The sequence below is a fragment of the Euleptes europaea genome, chromosome 19 (assembly GCF_029931775.1).
Source record: "Euleptes europaea isolate rEulEur1 chromosome 19, rEulEur1.hap1, whole genome shotgun sequence".
Classification (NCBI taxonomy): domain Eukaryota; kingdom Metazoa; phylum Chordata; class Lepidosauria; order Squamata; family Sphaerodactylidae; genus Euleptes; species Euleptes europaea.
Genome location: NC_079330.1, coordinates 38,222,315 through 38,241,789, shown reverse-complemented (window position 1 = coordinate 38,241,789; position 19,475 = coordinate 38,222,315).

Genomic DNA, 19,475 nt, shown 5'->3' with positions numbered 1-19,475 from the left:
AGTTTGCTATCCCTCACGGGACTAGTGAGAGTAGCACAGCAGCATCCAGGATTCGAGAAGCCATAGAAGCTGTAGAAGCAGTGGGAGATTGAGTGGTGAGATGGCTCAATCTCAAATTCCCTTGGAGAAGCTGACCCAGGACAACTATGCTACATGGTCGGTGAGATTGGAACATTATCTCAAGAGGGAGGCTCAGTGGGGAGCCGTAGAGTATGTGCCTGTAACTGCAGTGGAGTGGGAACGGGACAGTAAGGCTCTAGCTAATATAATTCTGTCAGTAGACAACAGTCAATTAGTCTACATGTCAGGAAAGGCAAATGCCCGGGAAGCATGGGAGGCTTTGAAGCAGGTGCATCTTCGGACTTCAGCCGGGACTATCCTCTCATTAACGAGGAGGCTGTACCAAAGTCATAAATCACCCCACACGCCGGTAGCCGAGCACCTCAGGAATCTAGCAGAGATTTTCAGATAGCTAGAGATGAGGAGGAAGACTTACACACCAGAAAACCGAATGCACATTATGCTAGGATCCCTAGATGAAAGCTACCATGTGCTGATAACATCTCTGGAGTGTATGGATGCGGCACTTTTAACGCCAGAGTACGTGTCGGGGAGAATCCTTGAAGATGAAGCAAGACGGTGGGAGAGCCAGGATGAGATGGCCGCAGCCCAAGCGAGAGCAGCTCATCAATCATCACGGCAGACAGCAGCCCAGCAGTGGGAGGGTCACCCGAGAGAGGGACATCCCAAACAGTCTACACCGATGGCAACGCGGATGACAACGCCGATGACTTCGCCGATGACATTGCCAAAGACACCAGGATGGGAGGCGTTCGTCTATCCTGCGCAGAGTTTGAATCAGAAGCAAGCGCGTGGAGCTGGTCGGAGGAGCGGTGGCTTCAAGGAGGAACAGAAGGAGTGTGTGCTCTTTGTCAGGAAATGCTTCAGCTGTCGCTTAACGAAGCACTTCAAAAGAGACTGCCCTAATGAGCTGGCCAAGAGACGTCAGCGTAAACAGACTGAACATTCCTCACATACCTCTGCAGTACTGGCAGAGGCTGGAGAAGCAAGCAGCCTCTGGCTAATTGACAGTGGAGCTTCCAAGGTTTTTGTTACCTCTGCTGCAATGTTAAACGCAAAGAAATGTTCTGCCAAGAGTCATGTAAGTTTGGCAGATGGGAAGCGTTTGGAGGTGGCATGTGAGGGGGAGGTGTTTTTTCCTGCGTTAAATCACACGTTCAAGTCTGTGCTGTGTGTCCCAGGGCTCGAGAATAATCTATTAAGTGTTTCAGCCCTCACCCAGACTGGATATACGGTGGTGTTTCAGGACAAAGCCTGCCTGATTAAGAAAAATGAGGCTGTGTTGTTAAAGGGGCACATTAACAAAGTCTGAAGATTCAGAAGGAGGGGAGGCGGGGGAAATGGTAGTCAGATGTTCTGACAGGACTACAAAGGGTGTAGCTCCTATAAGGTTTGGGTTTGATGAATACTGTGACTGTGCTAATTATGTGTCAATCCATGAACCTGCTAGTTACCAGGAAATTCTTTCTCTGGGAGATAAAGAGAAGAATTTATGGCTTGAAGCGATGGATGTGGAGATGGAAGCTCTGAAGGAGCATAAGGTGTTCCCTCCCACATCACTTCCAAGCGGGCAATCAGTAATAGGTTGCAGATGGATTTTCAAGGTTAAAAGGCTTGCAAATGGTGCTGTGCAAAGAAAGGCCAGGCTTGTTTGCAAGGGATATAGCCAAAGAAAATACCTAAACTATGATGAATGCTTCAGTCCGACGATTCGGGCTGAATCTGTTAGATCTGTGCTGGCAATAGCAGGGTTAAAGAATCTAGAGGTATGGCATTATGATATCAAGACTGCATACCTCAACGCTCCATTAAAGGAAACAATTTTCATGGAGCAAATTCCCGGTTACAAGCTGAAAGATGGTGGCATGGTGTTAAAGTTAAACAAGGCTCTTTATGGTCTCCATCAATCTGCCAGGAAATGGTATAATTGCTTTGACAAAGCCATAAAGCAATTAGGTTTCACCCAGAGTGTGGCTGACTGTCTGTATTCGAGAAGCACGAGGCAAAGCGTGTCATATCTGATTGTTTTTGTAGATGATATTTGTATGGTCACCAGTACAAAACAGGAACAATTGCAATTTCAGAAGAGTTGAGCACAAAATTCAAGTTGAAATGTTTGGGACCAATCCAAAGTTATTTGGGGGTGGAAGTGACCAGAGACAAGGAGGGATTTTATTCTTTGTCTCAACCAAGTAAAATACAGCAATTGCTGGAGAAGTTTAATTTAGCAAATGCAAATGCTGTGAATACCCCAATGGTCACAGGGTATGTGAAAGATGAGACAGAAGGGCAAGAGGAGTGTGACAGAGAGCTATATCAGTCTCTTGTCGGTAGCCTTCTGTACCTTGCTTTGCTGGACAAGACCAGATATCTATCAAGCTGTACACTGTCTCACTAAACGAAATATGTCTCCAAAGCAAAGAGACTGGAAGGCTGCTAAGCGGGTTCTTAGGTATTTAAAGGGCACCGTGGATAAGCAGTTAAACCTGAGGGCAGAGGGAGGAGGTCTGACAGCGTATGCATCCTGGGCAGATGAGAAAGATTCCAGATCAACAAGTGGGTACATCCTGTTTCTGGGGAAGGCACCAATTCACTGGAAGCCCCTTAAGCAAACATTCGTGGCTACTAGCTCATGTGAAGCAGAGTATAGTGCCATTAGCGAGTGTGTGGGACAAATAGAATGGTTTGTGTTCTTAATGAAGGAATTGGGTGTAAATGTATCTCTGCCGGTACAAGTGTTTTCAGATAACGAAGCAGCGCAAACTCTTGCTAACGAGCAGTCATTCCGTGGCAAGAGCAAGCATGTCAAGATAAGGTATCAAAATGTGTCGGCTGCAATAAACAATAATCTGATAACAGTAATGAGATGTGCAGGTGTAAACAATATTGCAGATCTGTTCACCAAGGTAGTGGATTGCAACAGATTCTTGCAACTGTCAAAGCAAATATGACAAACTTGAGAAGGAGTGACAGAATATGCAAGTCTGTTCATATTAGCAATGACAGGTGGTTTTAGATTCAGGGGATCTAAGTGTCAAGCTAAGCTGATGCAATAACCTGGAAAGCCCCTAGAAGGCCTGAGACTGAGTTAATGAGTTGCACCTGTAGGGTGACTCAGCCTGAAGGTGATGAGTTGCACCTGGAGAGTGACTCAGCCAAGTAACACTAATTGCTGCCTGGAGATGTCATCTGTATATAAGTGTAAGACTCTGTGAGTCTGTGTCGGGAGATAGTGGTGGAAAGAGTGTGTGTATAGCACTGTGAATAAATAACTGCATTTTCTACAAGTTCTACTGGTACTGGTGGTTATTCCTGGGTGTTGGCACAATCCGCCAGCTCCCGCAACAATTAATACAACAAAATTCGAGATGGTTTAGAGAAAGAGAGTGGAGAAAGAAGAAAATTTTAGAAGAAATTAAATTGGAAGAGAGGCAGCTAAGAAAGGTGCAAAGTAAATTACTTAAACAAGAACAGATGGATAGGATAAAAAACTTACAATCCCAATATGAATTTTTAATAACCTCAGAATTGGAAAAAAAATGTTTAATAGGCAAAAAAAATTTAAACATGCAAACAAACCGGATAAATTATTAGCTTGGCAACTTAAATATAAACAGAAGAAGTCACCTATATTAAAAATAAAGAGGGACTGGAAGATAACAGACAAACAAAAAATTGCTGAAACTTTTATAGATTATTATTTAAATCTTTATAGACAAAGAGTTGTTTAGGAGAAGGAAATAGAGGCATATTTAAATCAATTTGAATGGGAAAATTTTTCACAAGAACATTAGGATTTATTAGACTCTAACATAACTATCGAAGAATTAAAAGTAGCCATAGGTAAAAGTAAATTAAATAAATCACCAGGCAAAGATGGATTTACAGCATTTTATTATAAAACTTTTATAGAACAACTGTCACCATATTTATTAATTTTTTTATGGGGAAAAGAAAAACATAGAGTAGCATATAATAATTTGATCCAACTAAGAGAAACAGGAGGTTTAGGGTTACCAGATTTAAAAATGTACTATGAGGCATCTTTTTTTGTTTGGTTAAAGACTTGGATTATGTTAGAAAATGCCAAAATACTAGAATTAGAGGGTTATAACTTACGTTTTGGATGGCATGCATACTTATGGTATTACCCATTTTATTACCCATTCCTCCAGTTTGAAGAGGTTCTTTTGGAGCTCTTCACATTCCAATTTTGTTTTAACCACCCTAAATAATTTGGTGTCTGCAAACTTGGCCACCCCACTGTTCACCCCCAACTCCAGGTCATTGATGAACAGATTGAAAAGTGCCGGTCCCAACACAGATCCCCGAGGGACCCCACTGCTCACATCCCTCCTTTGTGAGAACTGACCATTGATTCCTACTCTCTGTGTCCTATTTGTCAGCCAGCTCTCAATCCATAGGAGGACTTGTCCACTTATCCCATGACTATGAAGTTTGCTTAGCAGTCTTTGGTGGGGGACTTTGTGTATTTGGATTTCCAGAAGGCTTTTGACAATGTCCACAGGCTCATTCCTGTCCACATGCTTATTGACACTTTCAAAAGACTCTAAAAGATTATTGAGATAGGACCTATCTTTACAGAAGCCATGTTGGGTTTCGCTTCGATATGCTTGACAATTCTTTCTTTAATAATGCTTTCCATCAATTTACCTGGAACAGACGTTAACTGGCCTGTTGGCTCAACTACATCCCAATTGGCTCAACTACATCCACATCCCGCACTAAGTAGCTGGCAGCACCACATAGTATTAAGTCCAGGATCGCCTCCCTTCTGGTTGGGTCCATGACCAACTGTTCGAGGGCACAGTCATTGAGGATGCCTAGAAATTTTATCTCTTTGACTTGACTGGAGCATGCATTTATCCAGTCAATATGAGGGTAGTTAAAGTCTCCCATTATTACTACTTCATATCCTTTGCATGCTTCCCTGATTTCATTTTCCATCTCTAGATCACCCTGAGCCTTTTGGTCAGGGGCCAATAGAACATCCCCAGTACTAAATCACCTTTGGCGCCCAGAATCGTCACCCATAAGGATTCTGTGGACGAGTCTGCCCTTTTTATGGTTTCTAGCTTATTAGACACGATGCCTTTTTAATTAGTTAATTATTTATTTTTTGTGTTTTAACCCTGGAAAGGAAACATGCCCTGCCCTCTATACTCTGTGCCCTTCCTGTACGGAATAAGGACCGAGTGCCCTGGCTTCCTTGCCCTGCTGCTAACTCACACTGATGCCTAACTGATGTTGGCACCCCTGGCGAGGAGGGGTGTTTGTAATTTAAATGTTCACAGCCCCCACCTCTCACACACAAGCTCCACCCAAGCACCAATCAAAAACCTTTCTTTAGAAGGCTATAAGCACCCACTCTCCCTCTCACAGCAACGTCAGTTAGTGCTCCTCAGAAGTTTTAGGAAAAGCAAAACCAGCACTCACCTCACCTTGCCAGCACCTCTGTCGCCCAGCCCAGCTGATTTATATCCCTCCCCAAATGCCAACATCCTCAGGCACCTCTCCAAATGAACCAGGCATTTCACAAGCTGAAGTTGGGAACTTGAGTAGCTACCACCACTGACAGGCAGTTTTGAGGGTTGAAAAGGGGTTGGGATCCAAGTGTGATTATGATCCACAGGGCTAAAGTAATCAGATTCTGGGCTTGCTGCAGCCAAACCTCCCAGGCTCAGCTGATCGGTGTGACAATGGATGATGAACCTGCACACATGTAAGAAGCTCGAAATGGACTTGAAATGCCACTTGTTATGAATTACAAGCACTGTATGGATTTGGGGATAAATCTCCCCCCCCACTCATAACAAAGCATACATTGAGCCTCCATTAGGCACAAACATTAGGCAACATGACTACTACACTGACATCACAAACCCTTTTGCAGCGTTCTTTTTTCAAAGCTTTGGGGATAAACACCAGCCTCTTCCCCACTGCAGACATTTCAGACGTATGTCTGTTTCTGTGTTTTATCTGCATGAGTAACATAAATGGGTTTATAATTTGCCCGTGCTTCCATTTTTATGACAAGTGCCTTCCATCTGTTATTTTTTATGGATTATGCAACCATTCTCAGCTTGTCGATGCCAGTGGCACCACTGTAAAAATGATGCTTCCTCCATCAAACAGATTGCCCCTCTCCAGAAGAACATTTTGCGTATGATGGCTTAAGCGCGGCCTGGAGAGGATATTTCCATAATAACATTAGTGCTTTTTTTCACTGCACAATGCCAGACTATGTAATTATTGCAAATTTGGGAGATGTTATCAGAGGAGGGTGGAAAAACAAATTCGGCACAGTTCGGCAAAATTCGGCCCTTTTAAATTCAGGCCGTGCCGAAGTCCGAACTGCCCCCCTTCGGATCCCTGAAATTCGGGCGAGATCCAGAGTTTGGGGGAAAATTCGGGGCCCCCGCAGGCCTTCAGGGGGCTTCCCTGAAGGTGCGCAGGTGTCGTGGTGCAGACGAGGAGAGAGAGCTGTAAGCGTAGTCTGGGGAACAGTCCAAGGTAATTCACAGTGAAGGCAGAGTCCGAGATATCAATACAGGCAAGGGAAGTCCAAGGCAGGGCTGTCAAAAAAAAAAATTCGGTACAGTTCGGATTCGGCCAAATTTGACCCTTGTGGGTTCGGTACATGCCGAAGTCCGAACTCCCCCGCTTCGGATCCCCGGTAATTCAGGGGGATCCGGAGTTCGGGGAAAAATTCGGCCCCAGCGCGCCTTCAGAGGGATTCCCTGAAGGCGCGCGGGGGCCCTTTAAACTGATCTGAGCCTCCCATCTGGGAGGCGCAGGTCAGTTTAAAGGGCAGCCCGCGCCTCTCCAGCGGAGCCCGCTGAAGGGGGGCGGGCTGCCCCTTAAACTGACCTGCGCCTCCCAGCTGGGAGGCTCAGATCAGTTTAAAGGGCAGCCCGCGCCTTTCAGCAGGCTCCCCTGAAGGGGGGCTGAATTTGCCGAATTTATTCGCGAACTCCCGAACTCGCTGAATTCGGCCCCCCCCCGGTTGCCCGCCAGTTTTGAGTTCGGATCCGTCCGAACAGAAAATCACCGAATCAGGGGAAATTCGGTTGATTTTCAGTTTGGACCGAACCGAATTGACAGCCCTAGTCCAAGGTGTTAGTCAGAGCCAGTCCAAGAAGTCAGGAAACCAGGAATCCAAAGGATAGCAGGGAAACAAGGCCGGTACACCAGGAGGTTGGTGACAAGTTGCTTGCACAACAGCCAAGCCTAACTGATGGCTTAAATCCCTTCCCCTGCTGCTGTAGCAGAGCCAGCTGATGCTGATGAGGCTGAGTTCACAGGTGGTGCTTCAGCCCTGCTCTTCCTCATCACTGCTACTGGGGAGGTTCCTGTGTAAAGCCTTCAGTCTAGCACTCTGCTGTTTCTGCTGCATTGCCAGACGAACCTGTTTTCTTTTCTGCTCCAGTGGCCTTGGCGAGGCCTCTGGAGACACTGCATGTTGCAAGGTGTCAGGTCCAACTGGAGTCCTTGAGCTGGCAGGCTGCAGGCATGGTGAGTCATCTCCTGACTTTGGCTGATCCTCTATTCTGGCCTCTACTTCCTCTTTGTCAGAGGAGGTCTCTGCAGGTTGACTCTCTGCAGGCTGATTCATGACACCATCCCCCCTTCAAGGCCACCCCGACCTGCTGAACCTGGGCCTGGCTTCTGGGGATAGGTGTGGTGAAACCACCGTAGAAGGTCTGGTGCATGGAGATGATCAGCAGGTTCCCAGGAGCGATCTTCCGGTCCATACCCTTTCCAGTCAACCAGGTATTGGAGCCGGCCCCGCCAACGCTGAGAGTCCAAAATCTGGGCCACTTCAAACTCCTCATGACCTTGCACGATGACAGGCGATGGAGGTGGTGTCGAGGGCCTCAATGGGTGCGGGGGTGCAACAGGTACCAGCAGGGAACAATGAAACACAGGGTGGATCCGGAGCGTGGTTGGGAGTTGCAGTTGAAAGGCCACTGGGTTGACTTGTTCCATGATGGGGAAAGGGCCGATGAAACAGGCATCCAGTTTCCGGGATGGTCACAGGCTAGGAAGGTATTGGGTTGAGAGCCACACCTGGTCCCCAACCATCAGTGCCTTCCCAGGTTGCCGGTGCCGGTCTGCGGCCATCTTGTACGCCTCCTTGGCCTGTTGTAGCTGGTCCCGGAGTACCTTGTGGAGAGCCTGCAGTTCCTGAACGAGGTCATTGGCAGCAGGAACTGCTGAGGCTGGCGTCACTTGAGGGAAGAACCGGGGATTGTAGCCATAGGTAGCCATGAAGGGTGTCTGCTGGGTGGAGGAGTGACCCGCATTATTGTAGGCGAATTCTGCTAAGGGTAGCAGGTCAAAGTTGTCCTGCTGGTGGTTCACGAAACACCTCAAGTATTGCTCGAGCATGGCATTTGTGCACTCAGTCTGCCCATCAGTTTGAGGGTGGTGAGCTGAGGAGAGGTGTACCTGGGTCCCTAGGAGGGAATGCAGGGCCCGCCAGAACCGGGAGGTAAATCGAATGCCCCGATCTGAAATCAGGTGTTCTGGCAGCCCATGAAGCCGGAAGATATTGTGGAGATACAACCGGGCAGTTTCACGAGTGGGGGGGAGACCTGGACAGGGAACAAAGTGTGCCATCTTGGTGAGTAGGTCCACAGCCACCAGGATGCTTGTGTGGCCACTGGACCTAGGCAAGTCCGTGATGAAGTCCATGGATATGGTCTTCCAAGGGCCTAAAGGAGTGGGCAAGGGTTGCAACAGGCCTGTAGGCTTCCCTGGCTGGTTCTTGGCCCGTTGGCAGACTTCACAGGATGCCACATACTGGTTAATGCTGCCCAGACCCATGGCCACCAAAAGTCTCGAGTCAGGAGGTGAAGTAGCGGCCAAAGTGCCCAGCCGGCTTGGCGTCGTGTACCAGCTTCAGGACTTCAGCTCTGAAGGGCCCTGGAGGCACATAGATCCTACCCCGGTGGGTGAGTACATCCCCCTGCACTATGAAGCCTGGAGGTGCCATTCCTTGGGAGTCCCTGAGAGCCTGGAGCTGCTTCTTTGCAAAGGGGTCTATTTGCTGCTGATGCTCTATTTGTTCCCTGAGGGAGATACTGAGCTGGATGGCGGTGAAGCTCTCAGGTGGTAGGACTGTAGCAAGAGGGCGCTCCTGAATCGGGACGGCCGAGTATTCTGGTTTTCTGGACAAGGCATCCGCCCTCTTGTTCTGGGAGCTGGGGATGTATGTGATGGTGAAATTAAATCTGGAGAAAAACAAGGACCATCGTATTTGTCTCTGGTTCAGCCACTGAGTGGTCTGTAGACTCTCCAGGTTCCGATGGTCTGTCCGGACCACCACCTGGTGTCGAGCCCCCTCCAGGTGGTGTCTCCACACCTCAAAAGCCGCTTTGATGGCCAACAACTCCCGCTCCCAGATAGTATAATTTTGCTCAGCTGGTGTGAGTTGCCTGGAGTAGTAAGCACATGGCTGCAGGGCCCCGGTGGCCGTCCCTGACTGTAGAAGTATGGCCCCAATAGCCCTATTTGAGGCATCGGCTTCCACGGTGAAGGGCAAATTGGGGTCTGGATACAGCAGGAGTGGCTAGGTAGCAAATTGTTTTTTTAGGTCCTGAAACACCCGCTGTGCCTCCGGTGTCCAGCGGAAGGGCTCCCGTGGTTGCAGCAGCCTGGTCAAGGGTACAGCCAAGGACGCAAACTCAGGAATAAATTGTCTGTAATAGTTTGCAAAACCAAGGAAACGCTGTACATCCTTTCGGTTCTGGGGAGCCTGCCAAGAGAGTACTGCCTCTATTTTCTGGGGATCCATCATAATGCCCTGAGCAGAAATGCGGTGTCCCAGGAATTCCACAGCCGGAAGATTGAACTCACACTTCTCCAGCTTGGCATAGAGGCCATGCTGTCGAAGCCGGTGCAGAACTATTCGCACATGTTCAGTGTGGCTGTCTGGATCCTGGGAATAAATCAGGATGTCATCCAAGTAGATGATGACAAACTTGTCTAGCAAATCACGAAATACATCGTTCATGAAACGCTGGAACACGGCCGGAGCATTGCATAGACCGAATGGCATCACCAGGTATTCATACTGCCCATACCGAGTGGCAAATGCTGTCTTCCATTCATCCCCTTGGCGGATCCTTACCAAGTTATAAGCACCACGAAGGTCCAGCTTAGTAAACACCTTGGCCCCTCGTAGGCGTTCCAGCAGCTCCGGGATGAGGGGCAAGGGGTACCGGTCCCGGATGGTAATTTTGTTGAGAGCCCTATAGTCATTACACAATCGGAGCTCTCCACTCTTCTTTTTCACAAAGAGGACAGGTGCTGACGTTGGGGAGTTAGAGGGGCATATAAATCCTCTTTGCAAGTTCTTGGTCAGGAAGTCCCGAAGCGCCTCCAGTTCCGGCTCGGAGAGGCGGTATAGTCGACCTGTAGGCAGAGGGGCCCCAGGTACCAAGTTGATGGCACAGTCATATGGCCAGTGGGGGGGCAGCTGATCTGCCCCCTTCTCCTCAAATACATCCCTGTAATCAGCATACTTCTCGGGGAGGACGGCCAGGGCTGAAGAGGCAGCTGCCCCCAGGACTGTAGGGCAGCCTTCGTGTGGGCAAAGGATCCTGAACTGCAGTTCCTGACATGCCCAGTTGATGGCAGGGTTGTGGAGGGCCAACCAGGAGAGCCTTAACACAATGGGAAACCAAGGCTTACAGACCACATCAAATTGCACTTGTTCATGGTGTCGCTGCAGCTCCAGGATCAGCGGTTCAGTCTCCTGAGTAACTGGTCCAGACCGTAGGAGCCGTCCATCAATGGCCTCCACTAGAGCAGGAGTAGTCTTTGGCTGTAGTGGGACTCGATGCTGGGCAGCGAACTGGGCATCCATGAAACACTGGGAGGCCCCCAAATCTATCATTCCATAGGCCAACAACCAACGCCCATCGGGCAACTGCAATTTCACAGGGACCAGAAAAGGTCCAGGACTGGTGCTGGGGAGCCCCTCTAGTCCTTCAGCATGTCCCAAAGCATCTGACTTGTGTTGACCAGGGGCTTGGCGTTTCACATCTGCTCCAGCACGGTCCTTTTTTGGGGGGGCAGCAACTGACATAGTGCCCAGAACCTCCACAATATAAACATAGATGCAGGGCTCGACGCCTGTCCTTTTCTGTCTCTGGCAGGCATGGCCAACCAGCTCCTTGCTGTCTGGGTTCCTTCACTGGTGTTTCTGAGCCTGCAGTAATCATGGACGCCAGGGGTGGTTGGCCAACCACCAGCCCAGGGTGGGCCCTTTTGCACTCCTGCCTTCGGGCCTCCAGCCGCCCGTCAATCCGCAAACAGCAAAATTAAAGCTTGAAGGGTTGCAGGGCGCTCTACTCGGGCTAGTTCATCCTGCAGTTCTTCTGACAGCCCTTCCTGGTACTGGTCCATTAGGACTGCTTCGTTCCACTCCAGGTCTTGAGCCAGCAGCTGGAATTCTGTTGTATATGCTGCAACCGTCCCTTTCCCTTGCTTGAGGTGCCTGAGGCACTGGTTAGCCTTTTCAGCCTTCAAGGGGTTGGCAAAAAACCCACGCAAGTGAGCCTCAAAAGCAGTAAAATCATCCAGCAATGGGGATTGGCCAAGCAGCAGAGGGGTGGCCCATTTGGCAGCCTGTCCCTTTAAGAGGCTTAACACAAAGCCGACCTTCATCTTATCAGTAAGGAAGTCCTGGGCTCGGAGATCAATGTATAAATTGCACTGGGCAAAGAAAGCAGGAAAATCCTCCACCTCCCCCGCAAACTTATCTGGAAGGCTGATGGGCCAGTTGGCAACGGCTGCCGTAGATGGTTGTTGTTGGAGCACAGCCAAGGCTTGAGTGAGCTGCATTATCTGTGCCTTTAACAGCTGGAGCTGAATCACCACCATCTCTGAGACGTCGGCCCCTTCCATCCTGCCAGCGAGGAAGGGTGAGTTTGTTTTGGTTTTTGTGGGTGCAAGCAATCTGTCGTGGTGCAGGCGAGGAGCAAGAGCTGTAAGCGTAGTCTGGGGAACAGTCCAAGGTCATTCACAGTGAAGGCAGAGTCCGAGATATCAATACAGGCAAGGGAAGTCCAAGGTGTTAGTCAGAGCCAATCCAAGAAGTCAGGATACCAGGAATCCAAAGGATAGATGGGAAACAAGGCCGGTACACCAGGAGGTTGGTGACAAGTTGCTTGCACAACAGCCAAGCCTAACTGATGGCTTAAATCCCTTCCCCTGCTGCTGTTGCAGAGCCAGCTGATGCTGATGAGGCTGAGTTCACAGGTGGTGCTTCAGCCCTGCTCTTCCTCATCACTGCTACTGGGGAGGTTCCTGTGTAAAGCCTTCAGTCTAGCACTCTGCCGTCTCTGCTGCATTGCCAGACAAACCTGTTTTCTTTTCTGCTCCAGTGGCCTTGGCGAGGCCTCTGGAGACACTGCATGTTGCAAGGTGTCAGGTCCAACTGGAGTTCTTGAGCTGGCAGGCTGCAGGCATGGTGAGTCATCTCCTGACTTTGGCTGATCCTCTATTCTGGCCTCTACTTCCTCTTCATCAGAGGAGGTCTCTGCAGGCTGACTCTCTGCAGGCTGATTCATGACAGCGGAATACCCCTGAAGGCTGCAGGGGTGTGTGTGGAACAGATCTGTGCCTCCCAGGCGGGAGGCACAAATCTATTTAAAGGGCCCCCCGCACGCCTTCAGGGAAGCCTGTGAAGGCGCGGGGGGGGGACAGAGGGGTTTAAAGATCCCCGCCCCTGTTCCCGGGAGTCCAGGGAAGAGAGGGGATGGGTTGGCAAGCCCCTCTGCTCTGCCTGCGCAGGCAGGGCAGAGGGGTTTAAAGACCCCCCGCCCCTCTCCCCGGGAGTCCCAGGAAGAGGGGGGATGGGTTGGCAAGCCCCTCTGCTCTGCCTGTGCAGGCAGGGCAGAGGGGTTTAAGGACCCCTCACCCCTCTCCCCCAGACTCCCGGGAAGAGGGGGGATGGGTTGGCAAGCCCCTCTGCTCTGCCTGCATAGGCAGGGTAGAGGGGTTTAAAGTCCCCCCCACCCCTCTCCCCAGGAGTCCCGGGAAAAGGGGGGATGGGTTGGCAAGCCCCTCTGCTCTGCCTGTGCAGGCAGTACCTGGTCTATTTTGTGGTCATCAATGCTCCATGTTCGTACTTTAGGGCGCTTGCCAAAGGCCACAACTTTTGTCTTTGAGAAATTAATGTCTAGTTGTTCAACAGAACAATATTGCGATAGCCTCTGCATGGCTCCTTTGAGGCCCACCCGGGGTCCTGGAAAGCAGGATTGTGTTGTCAGCATAAAGAGAGAGATGTCATGATGGGCTAGCTTTGGAGGGTGTAAAGTGGGGACTTTTAAGTTGCTAACTAAGTTGTTGATGTAGTAATTAAACAGCTTAGGAGCCAGAATGCAGCCCTGCTTCACTCCTTTGTAGGTGTTTACTACTCTTGCAAGATGCCCTTGTCTGCTGTAGGGCTGTTGGGGGGGGGGGATCAGGAAAATTCGGGTTCAGGTTTATTGGCCATTTCCCCCCCCCCCCCGGGAAAACCCAAATGCCGAATTTCCTATACTAGTAAAGATAGGAATTTGGCTTAAAAATTTGGTTTCCCAAAAAATTTGGCCATTTAAACCCATTAAACCCATTTTGTGACTTTCTGTGGCTCCTGGGGGGCATTTTTGCAGGTAGAGCCCCCACATTTTCAGGGTAGCTGTAAGGGACTCTCCTTGCAATGACCCCCAGGTTTGGTGAAGATTGGGTGAGGGGTTCCAAAGTTATGGGGTCTGGAAGAGGTCGCCCCCCTTCCTCCATTGAAATCCAATACAAACACTTTGGGACCTTTACCAGCAAAAATGCCTCCCCAGGAGCTCCGCAAACAAAAAAGTCCATTGTGCAGATACATGTGAAAATTCTAATTGTCTGTAACCCAGTTCTCAGGGTGCGGGAGGAAACCACCACCTGATTGGATTTTTCTCACGTATTCGCACAATGGGCTTTTTTGTGTGCAAAGCTCCTGGGGGGGCATTGTTGCAGGTAGAGGTCCTAAATTTGCAGGGTAGCTGGAAGGGACTCTCCGTGCAAGAACCCCCAAGTTTGGTGAATATTGGGTCAGGGGTTCTGAAGTTATGGGGTCTGGAAGAGGTCGCCCCCTTCCTCCATAGGGACCAATGCAAGGTGTTTGCATTGGATTTCAATGGAGGAAGGGGCGACCTCTTCCAGACCCCATAACTTTGGAACCCCTCACCCAATCTTCACCAAACTTGGGGGTTCTTGCAAGGAGAGTCCCTTCCAGCACCCTGCAAATTTGGGACCTCTACTCACAAAAATGCCCTCCAGGAGCTTTGCAAACAAAACAAACCCATAGGCTAACATGAGTGGGAAATTTCCCCAGCCCATTTTCTCCTTTCCTAACAACTAAGGCAAGCAAACCCCTTGCTCTCATATAGGGTTGCCAGCTCTGGGTTGGGAAATGCCTGGAGATTTTGGGGGTGGAGCCTGAGGAAGGCGAGGTTTGGGGAGGGAGGGACTTCAGTGGGGCACAATGCCATAGAGTCCACCTTCCAAAGCAGCCATTTTCTCTAGGGGAACTGATCTCTGTTGCCTACAGATCAGTTGTAATCAATTGGGAAATCTCCAGCCACAACCTGGGGGTTGGTACAACAAAATCACAAAATCACCTGTACTGTAAGGAAGTTACCAAGTAAAAAACAGCACACAGCTCAATTCAAATGATTTCAAAATATGTAATCAGTGCATAGAAATAAGACAAGCAAGTTCAATGACAAAACAACAGATAAAAAAACTACATAGAGTAGAAAAAACAGGTCTTTCCCTGCTAAACCTGGAAACTTGGACTTGGGAAACCCCAGACTGAGATCAAGACCTCAGTGCCGCCTAGGGTTGCCAACCACCAGGTAGTGGAGGGAAAATAGGCACCACTGAACTAGTATCATGCAGATTAGAAAAATCAGAACAGGAGTGAGAAATTTTAACAAAGTGCAAAAAGATTTATCTGAATGCTACTAATACATTAAACAACAAAAATACTGTACAACATACATGTAATATATAAACACACTATACATCAAACAATTGTCCATCAAGCAAATATGAAATGGTGCAGTGGACTTCAAGGAGTCAAATGAAACTCTCAAGGAAGTCTCTGGTAGAGTACATTCGCCATTGCTGACCATATGTTTCAAAGTGTAGTTCTTTTGAAGAGATGCCAAAATCAAGGTGAGGATACGGCCGTTTCAAATTCTTAATTATAAATTTTTTCCTCAGTCCTTCCTACAGTACAAAAGTTATAATAACACCATGAACCCTTTTGCCTCGATCTTCCAGGTAATTTTTGCAAATCAACAGTTTCCAGTTATGCACAAGGTCTCAGGTTGAGCCTGCTGCTCCCACAACACACTCACCCCCATTCTTCCTAGAGCTAACAAAAGACACCCTGTACAGCTTGTTCAGCTCTTGTGATATCTCAAGGTCATTTTCAAAACCTTGGTGTGTAATCCTTTCAACCCTGTTGTACAGTAATAATAAAATTGAATAGACTACATTTTAATACTTTCAGTTTTTTATTATCTTATCAAATTTTGAAGAAAATTTTTGTCTAATTCATTTTTTAATTCTGAAGATCTAGCAAAACTTAGTTGAAGGTTCATGATGATTTTAGCTCACAAAGATTCCCATCATGTGCTCATGTTTCACATGGGACGGACCCTCTCTTTTCTGCTATAAAGCTCTAACATTACTCACAAAATTTGTTTTTAATTTGGGGTTTTACCTAACTCAGGGTGTGGTCATCCACAGTCTTTCACTACCACAGTACTTCCTTAACTATATTGTATATCCCAATATGTTCCTACCCCACCAAAAACCCAAATCTAGGACAAAACAACAACAAAAAAGCATAAATGTGGGTCTGCTGTGAGATATGGATTTGACCCCTGTATTTATACAAGATATGAGGCTAGGTTTTACAAAAGACAAATCACTTTTTCAACGAATGTTGTTAGATAACAATGAACATTTAATATCTAAGATTTACAAGATACTACTGACTTTATATACTGAACAAGACCTTGTTAAACCAACAATGATAACCTGGGCACAAACTTTGGGTCATGACATACATATGCACAAATGGGAAAGACTTTGGTCAAAGGATATGAAATATATATATTCACAATCTTTGAGAGAGAATATATATAAAATGATGTACAGATGGTATCTAACACCAAAGAAATTAGCCAAAATGTATGGAAATATGTCACCGAACTGCTGGAAATGTCAGAAACAAGTCGGTTCTTTTCATCATATTTGGTGGATATGTGAGAAGGCTTAGAACTATTGGGATATGATTTACAATGAACTAAGGCTGATATTACAACAAAATATCCCTAAAACACCAGAAATGATGCTGTTGAGCATAATACCAGACACCATAGTGACCCAGAGACCTTTTTTGATGTATGCCACTACTGCCGCCAGAATGGTATACGCTAGGAGATGGAAAATGACGGATATACCAAATAAATCGGAGTGGATTGAAAAAATGATGGAATTAGTAGAAATGGCAAAACTTACGGCGTTGATAAATCAAAAAGATAACAATGAATTTGCAAAAGAATGGGAGGCATGGACAAATTATTGTAGAAATGAACTTAAGTGTGATATTAAGAAACATATTTTGATCTAATTCAGAGTGGATGTATTAGATATGGATGTTTTTGGTATAACTGAGTTAGATAAATAATACAAAGAGAGTGCAGCAGCACCATCCTGCCTGTGTTCCACCGCACCCAAAATAATAGGCATGCTCCTCTGATACTAGAGAGAATAGGTATGCAGCATGACTAGTATCCATTCTAACTAATAACCATGAATACCCCTCTCCTCCATAAATGTGTCCACTCCCCTCTTAAAGCCCTCCAAGCTGGCAGCTATCACCACATCCTGGGGCAGGGAGTTCCACAATTTAACTATGCGTTGTGTGAAAAAATACTTCCTTTTATCTGTTTTGAATCTCTCGCTCTCCAGCTTTAGCAGATGACCCCGTGTTCTAGTATTATGGGAGAGGGAGAAAAACTTCTCCCTGTCCACTCTCCAAACCATGCATAATTTTATAGACCTCTATCATGTCTCCCCTCAGCCGCCTTCTTTCCAAGCTAAACAGCCATAAGCGTCCTAACCGCTCCCCATAGGACTCTAGTCCCTTAATCATTTTGGTTGCTCTTTTCTGCACCTTCTCAAGCTCTGTAATATCCTTTTTTAGGTGTGGTGACCAGAACTGTACACAGTATTCCAAGTGTGGTCAGGCACCGGCCTGGTTCTCAGCAGTTAGGCCAGATGGTGCTCCAAGGTCGAATTGTTGTTCAACTCTGTTATGTTTTGTGTCGCTCTTCTCTGAGAACAAGGGCTATCTATGGGCTAAACAACCGCTTGCTGAGCGGCCAATGTCCAAACCGCCGAGTTGGCGGAGCAAGCAGAGGTGCTTGCGGCTGCGCAGGTGGCGGCCACGCTCGGAGCACGGCCCAAAGACCCTGGGATTTTGGACACCGAGGGGGAGAATTGGACACCACCATTGTCCTCCCCCGATCTCCCATTCTACGATCTCCCTCGCAGAACGACAGCTTGTCTGCAATGTCTGATAGGACTTGGCCGCCGCAGCAGTTTTTTGCAAGACATTGGGGGGTGCCTGGACGAAGAAAGCCTCGGTGACTGGAATACAAATCTCCAAGTAGGCCAGACCTGGCGCACCGGGGGGGGGGCGCAGATGAGATCCAATGTCTGCAGTACCGAAATCAGGACCTAGAGGAGCAAGTAGCTCAGATGCGAGATCAAATGGATGTTATGTGGCGGGAGTTTGGCAAGTTACAATGGACACATCAGCTTGCGCTGGCTCCGCCTCTTCAAGGGCAACCGGGCCAGCCGGGAGTGCCAGTGCTGGGACAGCCTGGTGCACCCGCTCTGGGACAGCCTTCCCCAGGAAAGCCCGGTGCCCCCGCACCCGTGCTGCCGGGTCTACCGCAACCACAACTGGTATGGCCCGCTCCTCCACCGCACCCATACGCCCCACAAAGAGACTTACAAGCAACATTTGACGGGTCCACGGAAGGGCTGCCTTACTTTTTACATCATGTGGACAGTTTTATGAGAGAGCAAGGACCCACCTTTCCCATGTAAGACAGTCAGGTCAGGTATGTGTCATCCCTACTGGAAGGAGAAGCGGCAGAATGGATGATTTAACAGTATGATCTTCGGGCTCGATCCGTTCAAACTCTGAATGACTTTATGTGGGCCTTACGAAGACACTTCGATGATCCCTTCTGGAGCGAGAAGGCTAAGACTGCCATTCTCCAGCTGCGCCAGAGCTCGTTTGTGGGGCTACGGGCCATTTTGCCACAGCCTGCCCATTAAAACCAGAATGACTGGTTCTGAGTCCCCACCCTGGGAGTGCGGCTTGGACGGAAGGAAACAACCATCGGAAGAGCGCAGGATGGCAGTGACTTTCGGAGGGGACCTGTGGACCGACACACTGGCAGAGTAGCCATGGGAGTGGGCCATCACTGGGAACAGTTGCGCTTCACAATAGCACCGGGCATTCGGTATTCAGTAGTGTTGGGGGCAAATTGGCTGCATGGACACAGTCCCACGATAAACTGGGCAGCCAAAACGATTGAATTCACCCAGCCACAGTGCGACCAGCATAGCAGAGAAGTAGCAGTTAAAACACCTGCCATGGCAGCGCATCCTAACGACATCCCCAATGCCCCCCAACTCCCCCCTGAGGATGTAGACTTTGCTGATGTCTTTGATGTGAAGGAGTGCGATGTGTTGCCCCCCCCCACCGCAGCTCAGACTGTGCCATTGAAGTGGTGGGGGAAGGCAAATTACCGAAGAGTAAAATCTATCCAATGAGCCCCAAAATCTGTGCTCAGAGACCTTTTGGACACAAATCTGACTTGAGGATTCATTCGACCCTCCACTGCGCCTAATTGCGCCCCTGCCTTCTTTGTACGCAAGAAAACGGGTGATTTACAGTTGTGCATAGACTTTTGCAGACTCAATGCGGTCACCCAAACTAACGCTTATCCCATTCCCCTGATCTCTGACTTACTGAGTCAGTTAAAAGAGGGGCGCATCTTTACGAAACTGGATTTGGTTGAGGCATATTACAGTGTGAGGATTCGAGAGGGGGATGAGCCGCTGACTGCCTTTTCCAGCTGTTTTGGGATGTTTGAGTACCTAGTGATGCCCTTTGGATTGAAAGGTGCCCCGGGAGTCTTCATGCAATTGATTAATGAAATACTTCATGACCTGTTGTTTAAAGGAGTGGTGGTCTACTTAGATGACATTCTTATTTACTCCAAATCTTACGAGGA